This window comes from Saccostrea echinata, unplaced genomic scaffold (genome assembly GCF_033153115.1).
Source record: "Saccostrea echinata isolate AGI-Se365-2 ecotype Australia unplaced genomic scaffold, CSIRO_AGI_Sech_v1 ptg000033l, whole genome shotgun sequence".
Lineage (NCBI taxonomy): Eukaryota > Metazoa > Mollusca > Bivalvia > Ostreida > Ostreidae > Saccostrea > Saccostrea echinata.
In genome coordinates this window covers 22615495-22637117 of record NW_026889782.1, presented here as the reverse complement: position 1 = coordinate 22637117, position 21623 = coordinate 22615495, and the positions used below count along the sequence as shown (strand labels likewise).

The window sequence follows — 21623 nt, the reverse complement described above, 5'->3', positions numbered from 1 at the left end:
AGAAGATTTTCAAAGAATTAATGCCATTTCAATATATAATCATTAGAGCCCCGCCCTAACACCAGAACCCCCGACCCGGGGGTCATGGAATTCTCAATTTTGGAAGAGGCACTCTTTTTCATCATAACTATGTACTTAGTTCGTCGACTTAATACCCAGGAGCAGAGGAGATTTTCAAATTATTAATGCATTTTCACTATATAATCATTATAGCCCCACCCTATCACCAGAAACCCTGACCCTGGGGCCATGGAATTCATAATTTTGGAAGTGGTACTCTTCCTCATGATAACTCTGTACCTATGTATCATCGCAGAAAAGGCAAAACAATGCGAAAAATTAGAGACACACTCAATTCCTTTGAGCCGTCTGTGTTCTTCGGACACCCAGTTTATGACTCTTACTGGGGAACCGCCCTGTCATATGAGGAAACAATCAAAACATCACCAACGGTCTGGCCAGGAAAAAACATGCTGAAGGAGATAATTGCTTGCGCCGCTGAAAATCGAAGAAAAAGAAGGGAAAAAAAGATCAACGAAGAAACGGTAATTGTTAAGTTAAAATGAATGAACAACCTGAACTTTTCTGTATATGTCAGCTTTGAAGTTTTTGTTGTTAAATGCTCGCGGGCCTAATGACTATTCTAAGAGGCAAACTTTATATGATTGGCTTAATGATATTAATTGCAAAATTGGTAAATCAAAGTGTCAACATTTACACTATTTTAAATTAAAGTTTCAGTTGTCGCCCGCATGGCGCAGTGGTTAGAGCGTCTGCTTTAGAGTCGCGAAGTAAGGAGTTGATCCTTACGTCGCGGGTTCGAATCCCACTGTGGGACGTGGAGACCGGTCCTTCGGATGAGACCCTATAAACCTAGGTCCCTTGTCGCAGTAGGTGCTGGCACGATAAAGATCCCTCACTGCTCAATGGCCGTAAGTGCCGAGTATAGGACAAAATTTGCAGTCCTCCACCGGCAAGTGGTGGCGTCTCCATATGAGTAAAAAATACTCGAGAGGGACGTTAAACAACATACAAACAATAAAGTTTCAGTCAGCATTATGGTTTATTTTTCCCCACAAAAGACTCATTATGCAACTGATAAAGAAAATATTTACAATGCTAGATGCCAAACTACCATTGTTTATCTCATTGTAGAGGGGTATCTGTTTTATTTCATGAAAGTTTACCTATCAGTGTTCATAATGTACACAAATCAGATGATGGAAGAATATTAATTAATACTGAATATGAAAAATGTTATAACTCTAGTCAATATATATGTACCAAATTCAGAAAATGAAAGATGTAAATTTTTGAAAAAAAATTTCAAAAAAAATCTCAATATTGTTTCAATGAACAAAACATAATTTTAGTTGGGGATTTTAACTCCTTGTACAATGCAAAGAACAAATGTTCTAAAATGATTAATGATTTAAAGTTTAGATTTATGGGAAAAAATTAATCCAGAAAAAGAAGGAAGTACATGGTGCGATTTATGTAATAAACGTAAAAGTAGAATTGATTACATATTCACTTCGGAGAATTTAAGTTGATTTGAACATATTTTATTGTCTATAAACTTTACAACTGGGATTGGGAAAAGTTCTTAAAACTTAATACGCCCTTTCCCTACATATGAATTATACAAACATGTTTACATATAATGGTTTCAGCTCAAAACTTAAGGTACGGTGAGCAATGAACTCACTAAATGATACCCGCCTCCAATAATGGCAAATTGCATGTTTTGCTCTGGGAGACCGAAATAAGTGTCAGATCAAAAAGTAAAATAGGAGGTGCATAATGGCATGTAATAAAGCATCTGTGAAAGTATCATTAAATTTTATTCAATGGTACAGGAGGAGTTACGGATAAGAGATGGATACCCTTCAATATTATAGAAAGAATGGCCGTGTCCATGTTTTGCTCTGGCAAACCCAAAAAATATGTCTGATCAAAAAGTAAAATAGGAGGTCCACAATGGCACTATGTAACCAAGATTCTGTGAAAGTCTCATTAAATTTCATTCAGTGGTTAAAGAGGAGTTGCGGATAAGAAATGGGTACCCCAAAGTGTAACAGACGGACGGACGGTCATCCCGATCACTATATACCCTCCCATTTTTCAAGCGGGGGGTATAATGAATAAAACACAGAAAAGCATAATAATCAAAGGAATATTATACATATACAAGCTGTATAGAATTCGCAAGAAGTAATTATTGCATCAACCAAAACGACCTGACTTTTTAATAAATGTTTGTGCAATGGAAAATAGGTATTCATTTTCAACATCGTTTAACGTTTCATTTCCCCAGAGTAATGTGCGAGTATCAACAGTATGTAATTTTCCCATTCGCAGAATTTATCGAAAAATTCTTTTCTTTTTGCGCAAGAAGAAATGATGAGTGTCCTCCAGTATTCCACAGGAACATAGGGGACTCAAAATTACATTCCATCGAAAAAGATCGCTATTAAGCCCACAGTTGTGACGAAGCCTTCATGTAATACATTTAAGCGTCCAATTCCGTAACTGAAATAAGAGGGTGGCATAGTTTTATTATGAGAAATAGACTTTTTAAAAATAGATAATGAGGACGAATTTCTTACAGCTAAAGATAATGCGTTCCATTCATCAATAAAAAGGGGAACGAAAGTTGACTTATGGTTTAGTAATCTGCATTTGGGTATGTTGTAGTTGTTGAATTTCTCGTACTGTGACTTGAATTACAAATATCAGTCAAATATTCAGGAACTTGGTTATTATAAATTTTGTAGGTTGTAGTTAATCTAGTATTTTTCCTTCCTTCATTTAATGGTTTCCAGTTTCGAGGTAAAGTGCATCTTTAGAAGTTAATAGCCATTCTCTGTAACCACTTAAACTTTTGTGGCACGCATAGTCACAGATTTTTTTTTCAAATTTGGCTGGAATTTACCACCTCATAAACTACTTCAAAAAATATTGTTAGATCATATGAATGTTGAGTAGTTACCATGGAAACGGTGTCTAAAGTTGAATTTTTCTGAAAAAAAATGCTGCAATTTTTGGGGATGTTATTTAGTGAAATGCGGCTACTTCAATTCATGTTACTCACAGAAATAAGAAATATGACATCTTATTTTAAAAGGCATTTAAAAACATTGTTGGTATTCAGTCCATAAATATGAGAAATCTATGATTAAAATAGCAGACATTTATTTAAAAATTGAATTATCTCCCTTTGATAATTATGAGCTCTTCAGTGTGAGAGATACAAAAAATCATTGGAAAAAAATGACTGGAAATTGTTTACATTGTCAACATATATCCTGGATTTCAAGTAAAATCAACTTTTTCTGTTTATTTAATGTGCATACAAATTTTAATCTCTTTATTTATTTTTCCTGCATGCAAAAGAGTAATTTTGATGTGTGAACAATGGCGAAATGTACAAGACCACATGGTACAGGAAATCAGCTCTTGACATTCATGATATTCAAGCCTATAAGCCTCAAAGTCTTAGGAGTTTCAAAATTGTGATGAAAGATAAGTTTGAGACATTAGAATTACATGTATATTGAAATGGTTGTAAGAAGAGGTACAGTGTCTCAGAGTGATATATAATAATGAATACAGCTTTGGAAAGCCGTTTATTTTTTATAAACGAATGTCGAAAAAAAAAACAAAATTGAATTATAATGTGAGAGAACTACTGGCTATTGATTTTACCTAGATAATTAAAGTCATTTAGCTACATTTACATGATCGTACAAAACTGGAAGTTGAAAGTTGGATAAAAATAGGCTTGGCAACAACAATTTACAGGTGTATCAAGTTTATATTGAATGATGTGATTTAAGTTAATTGATGCCTGTCATTAAAGCGACGACCATTTGATACGGGGTGGGGAGGTGACATATTTTAGAAACTAATAATATTTTCTTGAAAATTAATGTTGAAAATAATCTGCCCTCGACTGACAGGAAAATAAATAAAATATCCTTGATATTAGTGCTACACCTCCACCCCTATCCACAGGCACTTGTTTCAATAATTTTTTTTTTTAATTCTTAGTATAATAAGTACATGTGTATTTATTATTAAACTATAATGGGTTTAAAAATCATTACTGAAACGAATGCCTGTCCCCCTCCCCCCCCCCCCTTTTTTGGCTCTTCAGACCAGAGACATAAAAAAATGTCTCTGTTCAGACTTTTTTTTCAGTGAAGCAGAAAATAAATAATCTGTCCTTCACAACCATGAAAATAGATTGTCAAATTTGTATGCACTAATGGTTCAAAGAAGTTCATAATTGGATATTTAAATTTAGGCAAACAACATTATTGTAGAAAAAAAATCCACACCTAAAAACCCTGTTTTTAGTGAGGGATGTAACAGAAAACTCAATTTTTTAAATTCCTCCTACTGTTTGCCTTGATCTGTATCACAAAATAAGAGGGAAAGGTTATGTGTGTATATTTCAGATTTGGGCTTTTTATTTAATGATTTTGAAAACATTTACAAAGAAATTGATAATGTTCCTGATCCAGGAATTTTCTGTAAGGGAAAGGTCTTTATCCACTTAAAGAAAAAAAATATATAAAAAATTGTTTAGGCCAATCATAAAAATGTTTTGTTTGATTCCTGTCAACCAGTCAAAATTATACTTTCAATTTTTTTTTTTTTTTTTTTGGGGGGGGGGGTTGCATAGAAATACAAATTGTCTGAATCATATTTAAAGGTAACAGTCTATCATTTCTCTAGACTAAGATTGGGTGGGGTTAATCACTTGTGAATAAATCGCTTTCTATCATATTTATAAATAACGCATCCTAATGTTTTACAAGTGATCCGTGTTTTTCTCACAAATGACTCTTACCAATTTATGTGGGGTAAGTGCTTTTACATGGTTTCTGGAAGGGGTGGAGTAAGTCCTGGTCATTGGTTTCTTTATCATACTCATTTAAAAAAAATGAATACCGTAGGAAGAAAGCAATGACAGATAATTTATTTTCAATGGCTAAAGTTTAGAAATAATGTTTACATCACACACCACAAGGTGTACGATTCCATCAAGCCTACCAATCAACTCAAACTTAGCGACGGACATAAATTCAAGACAGCACAAAAACAGATTATCCGAACAGGTTCAGCAGCTTTTTAAAACAGATTATTATTGATTAAATTTTGGAAATAGCAGATCTATTACCTAAATTCAGGCATATTTGGATATAATTATAATCAATGTCTCTAAATTTCAAGTTTTAAGAATAATATTGCAAAGTAAAATGGATTTAGGCTTTTTCTGTCAATTTCTCTGTAAAAAGTCACAGGAAAACACATTTTGATTGCCTCTGGAAAAATGCAGTGTTGAATAGGGTCAAAAAATGTTAGAACACATGCATGTAGCACAAGTCACTCAATATGTTTAGTGTACAGGCTTTCAATATATTGACTTGGTTATTTTCTTAAAAACAATAAATGACCGTAAAAAAAAAACATTCTCATAGCATTTTCACAGTATGCATCAAGCCAATTAAAGGTGAGAATGTAATACCAGTTTCAGTAAAATACATTGTATATATAACAGGATACGACATTCACAATATCAGAGTATAAATGCTATACTAACAAGCTAATTCAAAGAATCTTTGTCCCCTGCTTAAGAAAAAAAGAAGAGCATGTACGAATCTAGAGGGCTGGGGGTTAGAGGATGGTGGGAATGGGGGGACGGGACACTTTAATAGGGGCAGGCGGGTCCACAGAGAGTTATGATATAAAATTTCATTGCAAAGGCTTAAAACCTTCTTGAGATATCGCTCGGGAATAAAAGTTTTATACACGAACAGAATGTTGAATTTTTGACCTTGACCTTTTGACCTCGAAATCAATAGGGATCTGCTTTAGGCCATAGGGAGTTGTGGTATAAAATTTCATTGCAAAAGCTTGAAGGCCTCTTGAGAAATCGCGCGGAAATAAAGTGTTAAAACAGACAGAATTTATGAACTTGACCTTTGACCCTAAAAACAATGAAGGTCTTTCTTAAGCCACTGGGAGTTGTTATTTAAAACTTTATTGCAAAGGCTTAAAGGTTTCTCGAGACATCGCGCAGAAACGAAAGCGTTATAGAAAGACAGACAGACGGAAGAATGGATGGATGGACAGACAGATCCAAATTAATATCCCCACTTTCAGTGAAAGTGGGAGACAAAAAGGCAAATTTTATATACCATTGTGACCTTGAACTTTGACCTTCTGTCTGTATTTACCTATTCATGTAATGTTAGTTTATGTCCACCAGAATTGTAATTTGTTTCTTCATAATTATGTTGTTTAAAACACAAGTATTATTTATGACACAGAAAAAAATGTGCTTAGTTTCCTTAAATTTCCATCTAAATCAAGCCATTTGACCTTGACCTTTGACCTTTTGTCATGAAAATTGATTTTTTTTTCTCTCTTTGTTTTTCCTATTGTGTACCACATATCTAAATTTGGTTTTAATCCATTTTAAAATACTCAGGTAATTATATGGAAACTGACTGTATCATTGTAGATGCCCATTGCTCTTGCCTTGAATTCTTAAAAAAGCATAAGTTTGTAACCATGGTAACATTAAAACGAAATATGAATACCAAGTGTGTCTTTGCAGTTTCTATTAGAACTACATATGGACTTTAAAACCAATGTATTTATTTTTTTCCCAAATGTCGGCAAAATTTTATATCAGGCTGTTCAAAAGAGCCTAAAATCTACAATTTTTCCCTACAAAAATCCTACTTATAAACAGGGGATATTTTTTCTATGAAGTAAAGTTACTCAAATACTGGAAATAATCTTAGGAACTATAAAAATGATGTATTTTGGCAAAAAGATAAAGTCATATAAATATCTTGTTCTATTAAAGACTTTTAATTAGTCAAAAAGGATCACTTTTCATCAAAATTTAGCGTTTTTTTAGGCCATGAAAAATGTATGTTGGTTGCCATGGTAACCATTGACCATAGCAACCATTTTATTATGAATTTTAGTTTCATACATCAATATAGGAATGTGTGCCAAGTTTCATAAAAATCCAAGACCTAGCGTGCCACACTCCCTATATAAGAGTTTAAATGCTTACAGAGAATGGCTATTAACAGACAATTCTAGCAGCACATAATTGTAATTTTTCTATTTTTTTTTTTTTTTTGCTATCACCTACATTGCACCCAACCCACACCAGGGAAGCATATTCTAATTGTGGCCTTATAAAGGTTGTGTACATGAGTGAACGAGTTTTCCTATATACTACAAAGGACAAGTGCACTTAAGCAATGCTTAATGGGCCCTTTTTCTGTGCCGTTTTACTTTACAATATATTACCAAATCGTTCTCTTTTGGTAATAGTTAAACACAAGTGGATATTTCTAATTAAAATCACGTTAAAACATCACCTAAATCAGCATGGATTTGAAACAAATGCATATAGATACCCCAAATCCGGAAAAGTCGCACCGAAACTATTTTGCGTTTCGTTTATTTAAATCGACACTTGAACAATCTGATGGTGGATCATTGACGGGCGCGTTTGCCGAATGATACTTCTTGCAGTATTTTACCTGTGAAAAAAATCGAATGAAGTTGTATAGATGCCTGTAATCATAGGTAACAAACTAAGAAATTTGCACGCTTGCATTTGAAATAATACAATAAGTATTTACATTAGTTCCTTTAAATTTGAAATAAAAAAAAGGAATTTAGGTGGCTTTCAATACCGGTACCACTGTCTTGCATGAATGTTAAAAATGTTTGATACTTTTATGTATGGTGACCTCTTAACAACACTAAACTCTCCTAACCCTCCCGTGTTCCTAAAACCAAATACATACAAACTTTTCTATGCGGCACGACTTCCATATAATGATACAAAACGTGGCTGTTTTACAGTGAGCACCTTTGAGGAATGTTTACCTGGGTAGAACTCACCTGACTACCGGTATTTAAATAATTTATTCCACAGGTGGGTTCAACATAGATCATACAGGTAAATAGCTCTTGCTTGCTATAGGGAAAACATTGAACTTTTCATTCACTTTTAATATTTTAAGTACCAGCCTAATCTTGTACAAATTTCCTACTTTCACACAAGTTTTATAAATGTATAATGCGTTTTTTGTCATTCGCACAAGTTTGTACAACGTTAGGCTGACAGTAAACAAAAGCTTTGAAATGAATGCCCGTCCTTGATTTACTATAGAAAATCACGAATGTCGACTGACCCCTAACGCATTGTATGGCTTTGCTCTATGTATGTTCATGAATTTCAGCGATAAAATTTGTTCAATTTTATGGTTTAGATATCGATTAATAATTTGAGATGAAAAATTATGCTTAATTTGATTCTTCATTTTTTCACATTTTACCGGGGCCCATAAGTGCACTCGTTCTTTAAGTTTTTTTCAAATAAACCCAATTTTTTTTATACGCATTAGCTAAAATAGTATCAATGTGTGTAGACCAACTAAGATCATGTGAGAAAAAAAATCCCTAAACGTTTATGCGAAGAAACAAACTCTAGCTGAAAGAAGAGTAAGGAGAAATAACACTTTCCCTCAAGCTGAAAAATATTGCTTTAGTTTAAGAAGGATTGAACTTAAGAAGCCATTTTTTTCGTCCAAATTTCAAGTTTGTTATGATCATAATTCAGTTTCTTTTCGATACTATTGACATTTTTAGATGACTGCTGAAGGGAGTTATCATCTGCAAATAATCAACAAAAACTTGTCATTTCTTCCGCAACATCATTGACAAATATAAGAAATAATAGAGGTCCTAACACTGAACCTTGAGAGACACCCGCATATGAAGGTTTTTGTCAGATAATAAGTTTCTGTATAAAACCCGTTGTGATCTACCTTCTATGTAACTCTTTAACCATTGAAACAGATTTCCCTCTATACCATAAGTTCTGAGTTTAAACAAGAGACGCTTACGCCATACACGATCAAATGCTTTAGAAAGATCACAAAATATCATGCAACAATTTTCACCGTCGTCAATAGCTTTAACAATAGTATCATATGTTTCTATTAGTTGACATACAGTGGAATGACCTGGTAGAAATCCAGCTTGGTATTTATAAAAAAAGATTGTTATCATGAAAGTGATTATACAAGTGTTTAAATATGATTCGTTCCATTACTTTACCAATACAACTTAACAACGACACAGGTCTATAATTAGACATAATAGAAGGATCATCTTTCTTAAATGAAGGGAGAACATTAGCAACTTTCCAGGAAAAATACAATCAACCAATGACCTGTTAAACAATAAACATAACGGTTTTACAATAGTATAATTGTGGATTTCAACATCTTGTGACTAATATTGTCTGGGCCCATTGTTTTGTTTAGAGGAAGAATTGCAATAATTATATAATTTCTTGTTCACAAATACAGATAGTATTAAATGTGCTATTGCAAACAGAAAAAAAAAAACGGTAACACAGCGTCGCTATCATCAATACAAGTAATAGAAGCAAAATAATAATTTAAAACATCTATTTTCTCTTCATTTGAAAAAGCAACAGATGCATTACCATTAATAGAGGTATACTGAAGAGGAGGATTATCTGTAGTTGATTTAACTTTAAAAATTACTATAATAACATAGAACACCACATTACAGATGCCTATTAAATAATCTGTTTTTCAAACGAAGGTTTGTCTTATGGACGAATTATAACCGATTTTTCAGGAATATATTCCTTCACAATATTCCAAATTTTGACGTAAAATTGTTCGTTGCTTGAACAATATCCGGTGCTTCACTTATAAATATATACATTTGTGGTATCTCTCTATTATATAAACATGCAGAGAGCAAATATCTTCATACCTGTATGAAGTTTTTCGAAGGTCATAGGTCATTACGTGACCTAATCACACAGCGCAGTAATATCTACATAAAAAGACTTACTCCACTAAGCAATATAGCATGTTTTTCATGCATAAAAATGTACAAAATACGCAAGTAAATTATAATAATCATTTTATTCACAATGTAAACGAGTATTAAATACAGTTTTTGATCGGTTTTACATAGAGAATAGAAAACTACATGTTATAAGTTCCATGTCTGAGCTGCATAGTCTCAACGTTTACCCTTATTTTTCTCGCAGACCTCTGAATGCTATAAATTTTTTTTCATTAAACTTTACTCACAATAAATTTGAAAATCTGTTGAAAAATATCAATGTAATGCAATCACGCCACAAACAGCTGACAAACACTGCACTTTGGAAGTTCGGTAGGCACACCTCCATCATCGAGATCGTTGTGACGTTGTCTTAACAGCTGTCGCCAGTGTCTCCATGTCAACATCATAAATTAATAAATATGCCTTACTGAAATCGTAGATTTTATGTTTTTGATCAAATTTTGTACTTGATTTCAAGTTATCTGATCCGGACAAGTGTCTTCATCCATCCCTTTCCGACCGAAATTCCTCCAACTTTTTATTATCAAACATCGGACGTGTTTCTTGTGTTTTTTAACATCGAATATGGGTTCTCCTGAATACAAAAATTCCCAGACACCAATATGCTCACTATAATTGATCTCAAGTAGCCTTTCACAGAATATTCCCTTCAAAACAGAATCCTTTGCCAGATGAATTTGAAGCGTATCCGCTTTTCAAGCCGATTTACACCTAGCGTAATTTGTCAAAATCTACGACGTACAGTTAGTGCAATATTTATATTCGATTACATTCTATTGTCCGTCTCAAATGTATATATAAGTAATAAATAACAAGTTTAAAAACTTCAATGGGAATTGAAGTGGGTCGGTACGTGATCAAATCTTCTGAGAAGGCCTTCGGCCTTCACAGGATTTGATCACGTGACCGACCCACTTCAATTCCCATTGAAGTTTTTAAACTTGTTATTTATTTCTTAAGTGTATTCCAGTCAGTATTTTCAATAAAAGAATTCAATTTATCCATATCTGCATGTTCATATAACCAAATTTTTCTTTCCTATGATTGATTTTGAATAACATCTGACTTAACATAAACATAAGTTCCTTTATGATCACTTATAAGATTATCAACCTTAACAGTTCCGGAGTGAAGCACTCTGATGTCTGAGCTAACCAGAATTGGGTCAATAAGCGTGCTCGAACTACTCGTGACTCTCGTTGCTTCGTTGATAATATTACAAAGGCTATGTTGAGAAAAATTTCGTTAACAATGTGAGTGCGTGAGATATCTACATTCAAGTCTCCAAGGATTATCATTTTGTTGGATATATAAGAAACTTTTTCAATAAACCACATTATGTTTTTCCAAAAGGATTTGTCAGAATTCGGAGGCTGATACAGACAGCAAAGGTAAATATTACTTATAGAATGTTTACTTATATCCATATACATTCAGTGTTCAGAGGTTCAAGGTAAGCACGTCTTAAATCATTTAAAGAATTTTTGTTTTCCTGTTGAAAAAAATATTACTTAGAAAACCTCCAGACGTTTCAAATAATAGAATAAGTGACCATAAGGTCATTTATTTTTTATTGTACTATATCGAAAAATAAAAGAGATAATGGTTATTGGAAAATGAATACATCGATTATACATGACGTGGAATTTTGTAAAATTATCAATAAATTTTTGAAGATCTGCCTGAAAATATTAGCAACCAAACAGATCCACAGATAAGATGGGAAATGATCAAATATCAGATAAAAGAGTTGTGCATTGAATATTCTAAAAAGTACACAAAAAAAACGTGAAAAATAGAATTAAACTAATAGAAAAGGAAATTGAAGAAATTGAAATATCTGAGTCTGATAATATAAATATGATATATAAAAGAAATCTGGAAAAAGAACCATATAAGTTATATGGATATAAATCAAAAGGGACCAGGGTGAGAGCCAAAGCTCGTTGGATTGAGGACGGTGAAAAAAAACCCACCTCTTATTTTTTTTTAAGACTAGAAAATAAACACCAATCACATAAAGCCATAAATAAATTATCAATGGGAGATAACTGTGCTCAGGAAATTTTAAATGCACTAAGTTCCTTCTATGAAAAACTGTATTCGTCTAGCAATATATCAGTAAGCGATATTAATCAATATTTGCAAGAAATGGAACTTACTAATTACCTATCTGATGAGGATAGAGAAAATTAGCGATAAGATTCCTGAAATTGAAGAATGTGCAGAAGCTGTATATAATATATAATTGAATAAATCACCGGAATTAGATGGAATTCCCGTGGAATTTTATAAGATGTTTTGGAAATATGTAAAAGTTTATTTATATGAAAACCTATTGAGATCTTTCGCGGTAGGCGAATTATCATTTACGCCGAGATCTTCTGTTCTATCGCTCATAAACAAAAAAAAGGAGCTTAATACATCTTGATAACTATCGTCCTATTAGTTTAACAAATTGCAACTATAAAATAATAGCCTTAGTATTTGCAAAGAGAATACATATGATAATGGACAAACTTATAATTAATGACAATCAAACTTGGTATATCAAAGGAAGATTTATTGGTGAGAATGCAAGGTAAGTGGACTTTTGCGAGAATGCAAGGTTAGCGACTTTTGCGAGAAGCGCTGACTTGAACAAACGACGACTTACTTTTACACCAGAGCATTATACGGAAGCTCTTTTGCGATATAAACATTAAGATCAAGTGTTAATTAAACGATGATAATGGGCCATTACAAAGCAAATATTACGTTGTCTAGGAAGGGATCGGCATCAACCCTACCCTCAACCCCCTCCATTCCCACAATGACCAATTCATGCTCAGTTTTTTTTCCGATATGTTTTTCTTCCTTATTTCATTCCTTCAGAAAAATTAGATTGAAAGGAAGTACTAACCTCACGAATAAGGTAATTTAAGGTATGTAATTCTGCTTCTCATCATCTCTTGCATTGATTGCATACCGGTAAATCATGTTAGTGCCCCTACCGCTAACCTATAACCACTATTAGGGTTTTGTTGTCTATTATCAATTCCGTAGCTCCGTACATAAGGCAGGTATAAATGTCAAAGTAAGCCATCGACTGTAAAAGTCGGTGCTCCTCGCAAAAGTCCAATACTAGATATATACGATTATTGTGAAGAAAATAATGAAGGAGGAATACTATTGTTTGCCGATTTTCAAAAAGCTTTTGATTCAGTTGAATGGAACTTCTTATTTCAAACTCTTAAAAAGTTCAATTTTTGGGAAAATTTCCTAAGATGGATTAAAATTTAATACACAAAATCTTATTTTCATGTTAAAAATACTAACTGGTTAACTAGAAAATGTACAATGTCAAAAGGCATTAGGCAAGGATGTCCCGTCTCAGCATTGCTCTTTCTTTATAGGTCACCCGAGTCACTCAGATGACCTATTGCAACGTAACTGTTGACAATCTGATTGTGTAGAATCGTTCGTGTAATGTGCGTGATCACCATTTGCAGTTCTAATCGTGCGGGAAGAAATGCGTAAATTTCATTTTGTCTTTTTTATCGGAATGTAAGTTATGACAAATCTTGTATCTTTTTTTTGATTTTGAAAGGACCATTCTCTATAAGGCAGTTTTGCGGCCTACAATGACTTCAATTTTTCAAGTAGTATTTGTTCCTGTAGAAACTGCATGCATCAGTAGGCTAATGATACAATTTAATGATGAATGTTGACTGGCTAATGATGCTAAAGTATTTGTTATGATATAAGGTTACAAAGTAATGTACTATCAGTCCGTATTAGCATTAGGGAAATGGGAAAACTCAAGAGGGTGGGTGTGTTAGGCAACTGCTACACATGTCATAACCACCTTCAATCAACACCAAAATTTACATGTAAACTTCTTATAAACATAAAAAGTGACTGCTAGAATATGAACTTGGTTTAAGGTGGTTATGACATCTAAATAAAAACTTTTTGCTTCATTTTTACGATATTTGCAGGAAAATCTAATAAATGAAATTGAAGGCTATCAGCTTATGTAGATTATTTTATACTCTGAAGTTTCAATTAGAGCACATTTTTCTGTTGAATAAACAATAAAAGTTTATGAGTCATGCATTTTATTCAAAAATTGTCAACTTTTTCACCAAAAATTTTTAAATCAAAGTACTGGAAAGACTGGGAGCTTTGAAATTACACGTGAAGACAACTTATTTTAACTGTCTGCTAAAATAAAGATTTTTTTTTTCATACAGGGTGTTTCAGAAAACATGCAACCTTTTGATCGGATACATTTTACTGGTGTTTCATCCAATACCATCCACCAACATGTTGAATTAATAGGCAAAATTTCAAAATTTACTCTTGTAATAAATAAAATTAATCCGGCAAATAGATAATGAGTCACGAAAGAATAAAGAAAAATTTCACCTAGTTACAAAATATGTTCTAAATCACATCATTTTTGCTGAATGAATGTAATCGATGCAGGAAATTTCTCATAACCATAATTAGTGCAAAAGGTTCTTTGTTATGAACCTTGATTCACTTTATTTTTTTTTATATTTTGAGTCCATGTGTTATGATGCGGTTTGTTTTAAAAACTTTAACCTTTAAATGACCCAAGAAATAAAAGTTAAGAGGGGTTAAGTCAGGTGAATTTCGAGAACAAATGTTTTGGGCATTTGGAGGAGAAAAATAGTGTTTCAAATATCTGTTTCGACCAAACCAATGTGTAAGATTCAAAACATATTTCAGCATCCGATATACACTTGACCTCTCATTTTTGAGTCGAATTAATTTATGAGGTCGGTCATTTTACTTAAGGATTTCATGTGATGCCTTGAATTACCGCCTCTTAAATTTTCAATGTTTTCATGTGTTGTAATTCTTTCGTTCTCCTCCAATTTTTACTTTTTTTTTATCATTTACATTCCATTATATTCAATATTTTTAACAATTTTGTACAACTTCCACTTTTTATTAAGTTCTTTGCATTCTGGATACCTATCTATATTGTCCTAATCACAAGAAGTAGCAACATGCTTTGATAAAACAATGTCAACTGACAGATGATTGCTCTTTTGTAAATTCCTTATTCAGATTGAAATGACCTGTTTTTCAATGATGTCAACTATGTCGTCATAATTAATTTAAATGATGATTATTTCCAAACTTTGTTATCAATAAAATTTTAAGCCTAGGCCAAAATAATAAAAAATACTTTTGTTTTCCCTAACACAATCGACCCATTTAAATCGTGCCGACTGAAAAGTTTTTTTAAATAAAATTATTCAAATATTTTTTATTGTTTATCAATTTTATAAACTACAATTTCATCAAAATCCGTTTTTATCAGAACGGCGGCTTTTGTTTTACTCTCATTTGGCGCCAACAACATGTGGCCACAGAGGGTTAGTTCGTGATATAAAACAACGGCGTCGGATCTATCAATGATGAATCTTAATATATATCTTTAACTTATTAGAATCCTACACTCTTGAAACATTTCGTGAATTAAATACACCATGACTAAGGAGTGTTAAGGTGGTATTTGCAAATGTGTCTTCTAAAATTAACGTACGTAGTAAGCCTGCCTCATGAGCAGATGAGGGGCCCTCCTTGTGTATGCATATCAATAACTTATTTGTATTATTATAACTTATTTTTCTATAGGTACACATGTAACTTTTATAGATAGGAAATTATTGATAGGGTGGTTTCATAATGGGAATTTTCACCTCAACTTTTCAGAGGGACCCTCATATTTTTCTGTATGAGTGACATAAGATCTAAATATTTTGCGTTACCTGGGTGTTGAGAGGACTCAATCTATTTTGGATTTTAGGAAGCAACACACTTCTTTGGTAGCATTATTAGCTACAAGAACAGCAGTTCTATCTTAAAGAATTAAATGCCAAAGGGGTGGGGTCCCCAAGGTTACAAATGAGTGTTGCATTTTAGAATTTTTCACCCAAATAAAGAGATTGTCCGCTGTAGGTGAAGTGTCACAATTTTGATTTATGCATGGTATGATTATTGACGCGACCTTCTTTTATAAATAATATCCAAAAGATCCATGACTTTAACTTTTAACGCCGAAGACTTAACAAAGGAACAGTCACTAGCCGTGTTAAATGCATTAGTTTTTTACGCGGCACTTGGAACGAGAATTGAGCCCTTGGGCCTAAGGTGTTCAAAGTGAGCGTCAAACCCTTAGGGCCAATTTTGTACCTGGGATGTTAGTCCGTGAATATACTAGTACTTAAACATTTTAATATGCAGTGTGAAAAGAGCTGTTGAAAATCTTCCCCGTTTATACGGAGTGCCATTAAAAGGGGGCATTGACTTGACCTTTACATATACATATGTTTATATATAATTATTATATTTTGGATAGCATTTTTAACTAAATGTACATACATGCGAAATAAAATGAAATCAAAGCAAATCTTACGTTGTTAACTCATTGTACGTACCAGTATATATTTTTAATACAGCCGTTCTCAGTTTTATATACTCACTACTCATATGATTAATCAACACGTACTTGTTTTAATCCTGCACGTTAATGGATTCTTTTTTTTTAATTTAGAATCTATTTTTTTTTTATACCAACTCAATTTTTATTCAATCATGAACAAAAGTTCTTCAATGTTTTGAACAATTGATGCACAGCTGTGTAAGCTTAATAGATACTTCGAAACTATATTTCTTATATGAAAATTTCTTGCGTAAAACAGGTAGCACATCTATAAAATCAATACACAATTACTAATTAAACTTATATGAAATAATACTTTTAAATTAAATGATTATTAAACATTTTTCAACATCATACGGTGTGCATTCTGTAATGATTTACATTCAAAATATGCAAAATGTGAATGCATCAAAATTCATGTCATAAAATTTATCTTAATCCTTAAATTAAACAATGTTTGTATTCTTTAAATTAATTTGATATATGCCCGATGTTAATATTATATTTATTATATTAATATTATATTTAATATTATATTATATTCAAAACATCACATCACATTTGGTCAGCTAAATTTTTTTTATATTAAGATGTAATTCGATTTAACACGTTTTGCATCCTTTGCTATTAAATAATACTGGTACAATTGATGATTTTAAAAAAAGGATAACATTGCATCTGCATTTACGTTTTCATTTTGCAATCTAAATTTCCATTTATACTTGTATATTTTGTAACCTACAATTGATGTGACATTATTAAAAAAATGTGATGTGTCGTTAAACTCCTACAATATTTTTCCAGGATATATTCAATTTCAATATTTTATATATTTTTTTCCGATAATCTTTTTGAATCTGAACATTCTAAAATTAGATGTTCAATATATTCTACTTGTCCACAACTTTTCCCCACCTCTTTATTCCATTTACTTACATTATAATTACAATTCAGTGGTTACACATGTACGTAAAAGTTTAAAATTGAATTCTGCTGTTTATCAAATATTTTAAATACCTTAGCTGTAAAAATATTTGTCCATTGACCATTTGTGATATTGAATTCTTTTGACCACTTCGTTTCCATTATTGGCTCTTGCTTCTTTTCAGAAAGTAGAATTTTATAATAAAATCCTGATTTTTCAAATTCTTGGCTTTTACTTTTTCCTTGAAAGTAAAAATAGGGTTTTTGAATATTAGTGATTTTTACATTACAGTAATCTATATTTAGCTTTTTGATTTCTTTTTTCATTATTAGATATTCATACAAGTAATTTACTCTTTGATTCAATGTTCTCTTTTACATCCGTAATGTCTTTCATACCTTCTGTTGTAAACAAATCTTTTACGTATAGAAAAACACTTCTTGCCCACTTTTTTTTAGATATAGTGTTTTGTTTTTTGTTGTTGTGTTTAATGAAACTGTTTAACCATAAGTTTTCTGCAATTTTATTATGTGGTGATGATAACAATATTCATTCGTTAAAACTACAAAAATATCCTTGTAAAATTTCGAGAATTTGTTTAACACGTTGAAATCATTCGGATTTATAATATTACTACGACAGATATTCAAAGTTCACTCATAACTTTTTAACGGGTTATCTAAAAAAAAAAAAATTCTAAGCGTGGAGTTTTTATTGTAAAGTCTTTTGATCCATCCGGCTTTTACGCTTTTAAGTTTGCATTCAATATCGATTAAACCAAGACCACCCTCATTTATTGGCCTTATCAGTGCATTGCGTTTAATTCTTTCTCTCTCTCTCTTATTCCATAAAAAATGTATATAATTTTATTTATACTCTTAATATATTCTACATCTGGATTTTCGAGAACTTTTAACACATATAATAATTTAGATACTACGAGTGAATTAACAACGGTACATTTTCCGAAAAAAAGTTAAGTTTCTTGTTCTCTATAAATCTTTTTTTTTCAAATTCAGATTCTTATGCAACCAATTTTTCTCACTATTAGATACTTTGTCGTGCCTTAAGAAAATTCCCAGTGATTTAATATGTTTATTTGTCCTTTTAGTTCCTTCTATATCCTCTCGTTTGTTTTTAATGGGTCCCAAGAGAATACCCTCTGTTTTTTCTAAATTTAACTTAGTACCTGACATTTTCCCAAAAGATTGTATGACTTTATTAGACGCTTATAATTGATTCTGGATTTTTCATTGGCAAAGTGCAATCATCTGCATGCTGTTAACATTTTATTTCGTCTGATTGTTCAATTTTTAAAACTTGTGTATTTTCAGAGGCATTTATTTTTAGCTCACCTGAGCTGAAAGCTCGTGAGATTTTCTGATCACCCATTGTCCGTCCGTCTGTCTGTCAACGTTTCACATTTTCAACTTCTTCTTAAGAACCACTGGGCCAATTTTAACCAATACTGGCACAAAACATTCTTGGGTTAAGGGAAAGGTAAATTTCTAAAAATGAAGGGCTAAGCCCCCTTACAAGGAGAGATAATCGAGAAGAGGCAAAAATAGAGTGGGGTCATTAAAAAATCATCTTCTCAAGAACCATCGGACCAGAAAAGCTGAAACTTATGTGGAAGCATCTTGGGGAAGTGTAAATTCTAAATTGATAATATCATGACCTCCGGGGGTAGGGTGGGGCCACAATGGGAAATCCAAGTTTTACATTGAAATATATAGAAAAAATCTTTTAAAATCTTTTTCTCAAAAACCACGGGGCCAGAAAAGCTGAAATTGATGAGGAAGCATCCTGGGGTAGTGTATATTCTATATTGTAAAAAATCATGACCCCTGGGGTAGGGCAGAGTCACAATAGTGAATCCAAGTTTTACATTGAAATATATAAAAAAAATCTTTAAAAATCTTCTTCTCAAGAACCTCTGGGTGAGAAAAGCTGAAAATTATATGGAAGTATCCTGGTGAAGTGTAGATTCTAAATTGTAAAAATCATGACCCCCAGGGGTAGTTTTACATTGAAATATACAGAAAAAATCTTTCAAAAAAAGAAAAAAAATCTTAAAAAAAAAAGACAAGCTGAAACTTATGTGGAAGTATCCTGGAGTAGTGTAGATTCTAAATTGTTAAAATCATGACCCCTGGGATAGGATGGGACCACAATAGGTGTATTACATTGGGGAAAGTCTAGTGAAGAACAGCAGGGCCAAAATTATTAATGGTGAGCGTTGTGGCCCATGGGCCTCTTTTTAACACCATGTTTTCAATAACAACAACAGGCACAAGGGTCTTAACGATCACCTGAGTATAGTACAACAATTTAGAGGATCCATAAAGTATAAAATAAACTGATAGATGAAGCTTTGTTGCCCAAAAGCAAGAGAAATAGGATGATCAGGATCAATGAAATAATTAGTCTAGTATTCAGTAACAGCTCATAAATTAAAGTCTAATCTATCCCCCATTTTTTACTATCACAATGCAGACAATTAACAAACTATTATTTCTTCTGTACCACTTTTAATCCCATATTGTGACTTCTCACCTTGGTCTCTCTTGGTCTTTGAAGAACATTTAATGAGATAAGTTATTTTTGTTTCATTTTCATTTATTTATTATTTACAAGTCTACCTGATCATTAAAACTAAGAAAGTACTTTTTGTGTTACATTGTATCCAATATCATTTTTTGCATAATTCTTTTAGTCTATTGACTTTCAAATACATTATTTACAGTCATTAATTATTAAAAGTGAAAGGCAAAGGGGGATAAGTTCAGTCAGTAGAATACAAATTAATAGAGCGCTGGCCAGGACCAGAACACTTGATCAAATGGTCCTGATGTTCAAAGGTCTGGTAAAAATATCCTTGCTTATTAAAACTTTTATTCTGTTTGCCTTCGATTTGCCAAGGAGCAGAGAAGATTTTCAAGAAAATAATGCATTTTCACTATAGATTCAACACATAACACTAAAACCCATGTCACAGGGTCAAAAAATTAACAAATGTGGTAGAAGTACCCTCATCATCATAAATATGCATTTAGTTGAAGATTTTCAAAGAATTATCACCACTATTTTCACTATATTATCAATAACCCCCCCCCCCCCCCCCCCGCGAAATACCAAAACCTGGGACCACAAGTTTTATAACAAATTGTAAATGCACTTAGTTTGTTTAAATTATATCTATGAGCAGAGAAAAAGATTTTCAAAGAATTAATGCACTATTTCACTATATAATCAATAGAGCCCCACCCTAACACCAGAACCCCTGACCCAGGGCCATGAAATTCACAATTTTGGAAAAGACATCCTTGTGCATCATAATCAAGCACTTAGTTTGTTTAAATAATACCCAGGAGCAGAGTAGATGATTTTCAAAGAATGAATGCATTTTCACTAATATATAATCAATAGTGCCCCGGTCGCCCGAGCGGCGGAGTGGTTAGAGATCGTGAAGTAAGGAGTTGATCCATATGTCGCGGGTTCGAATCCCACTGTGGGACCTGGAGACCGGTCCTTCGGATGAGACCGTATAAACAGAGGTCCCGTGTCGCAGTAGGTGCTGGCACGAAAAAGATCCCTCACTGCTCAATGGCCGTAATTGCCGAGTATAGGATAAAATTTGCAGCTCTCCACCGGCAAGTGTTGGCGTCTCCGTATGAGTGAAAATTCTCGAGAGGGACGTTAAACAACATACAATCAATCAATCAATAGTGCCCCGCCCTAACACCAGAACCCCTGACCCAGGGGCCATGAAATTCACAATTTTAGAAAATGCATCCTTATGCATCATAACCATACACTTAGTTTGTTTAAATAATACCCTGGAGAAGAGAAGATTTTCAAAAGAAATAATGCACTTTCACTACATGATCTATATATTTTGGTAGAGGGCCCAATGCTCATTACAATCATGCCAACAGTTTGACTGCTCAGTGTCCAGGAGTAAAGAATAGATGATTAAAGATTGCATCAATTTTGGTGGTTTTAGCCCCATCCCTCAGGCCCCAGGGGAGCAGGGACAATGAAATTCACAATTTCTGTTCCCCTTCACCCATACATGCTATGTGCCAAATAAAATTGGTTGAAATTGGTATAGCGGTTTTGGAGAAGTTGAAAATGTTCAGAAGTTAACGCACGACGGACGACAACGGACGAAAACAGATAGCAGCTACCGTCGATAAATATCCCTCTGCGGGGCACTGCCTCGTCAGTGTTCTTGTTCTAAATTACAAAGAAGAAGAGAGAGTTATTAGC

General features: G+C 32.8%; 1 protein-coding gene across 3 annotated transcripts in view; it reads right to left on the bottom strand.

The window, feature by feature from the left end:
* Positions 1-21623, bottom strand: part of LOC133199050 (uncharacterized) — a 269846-nt gene that overhangs the window by 59519 nt on the left and 188704 nt on the right. The gene's annotated exons all lie outside the window — the stretch shown is intronic.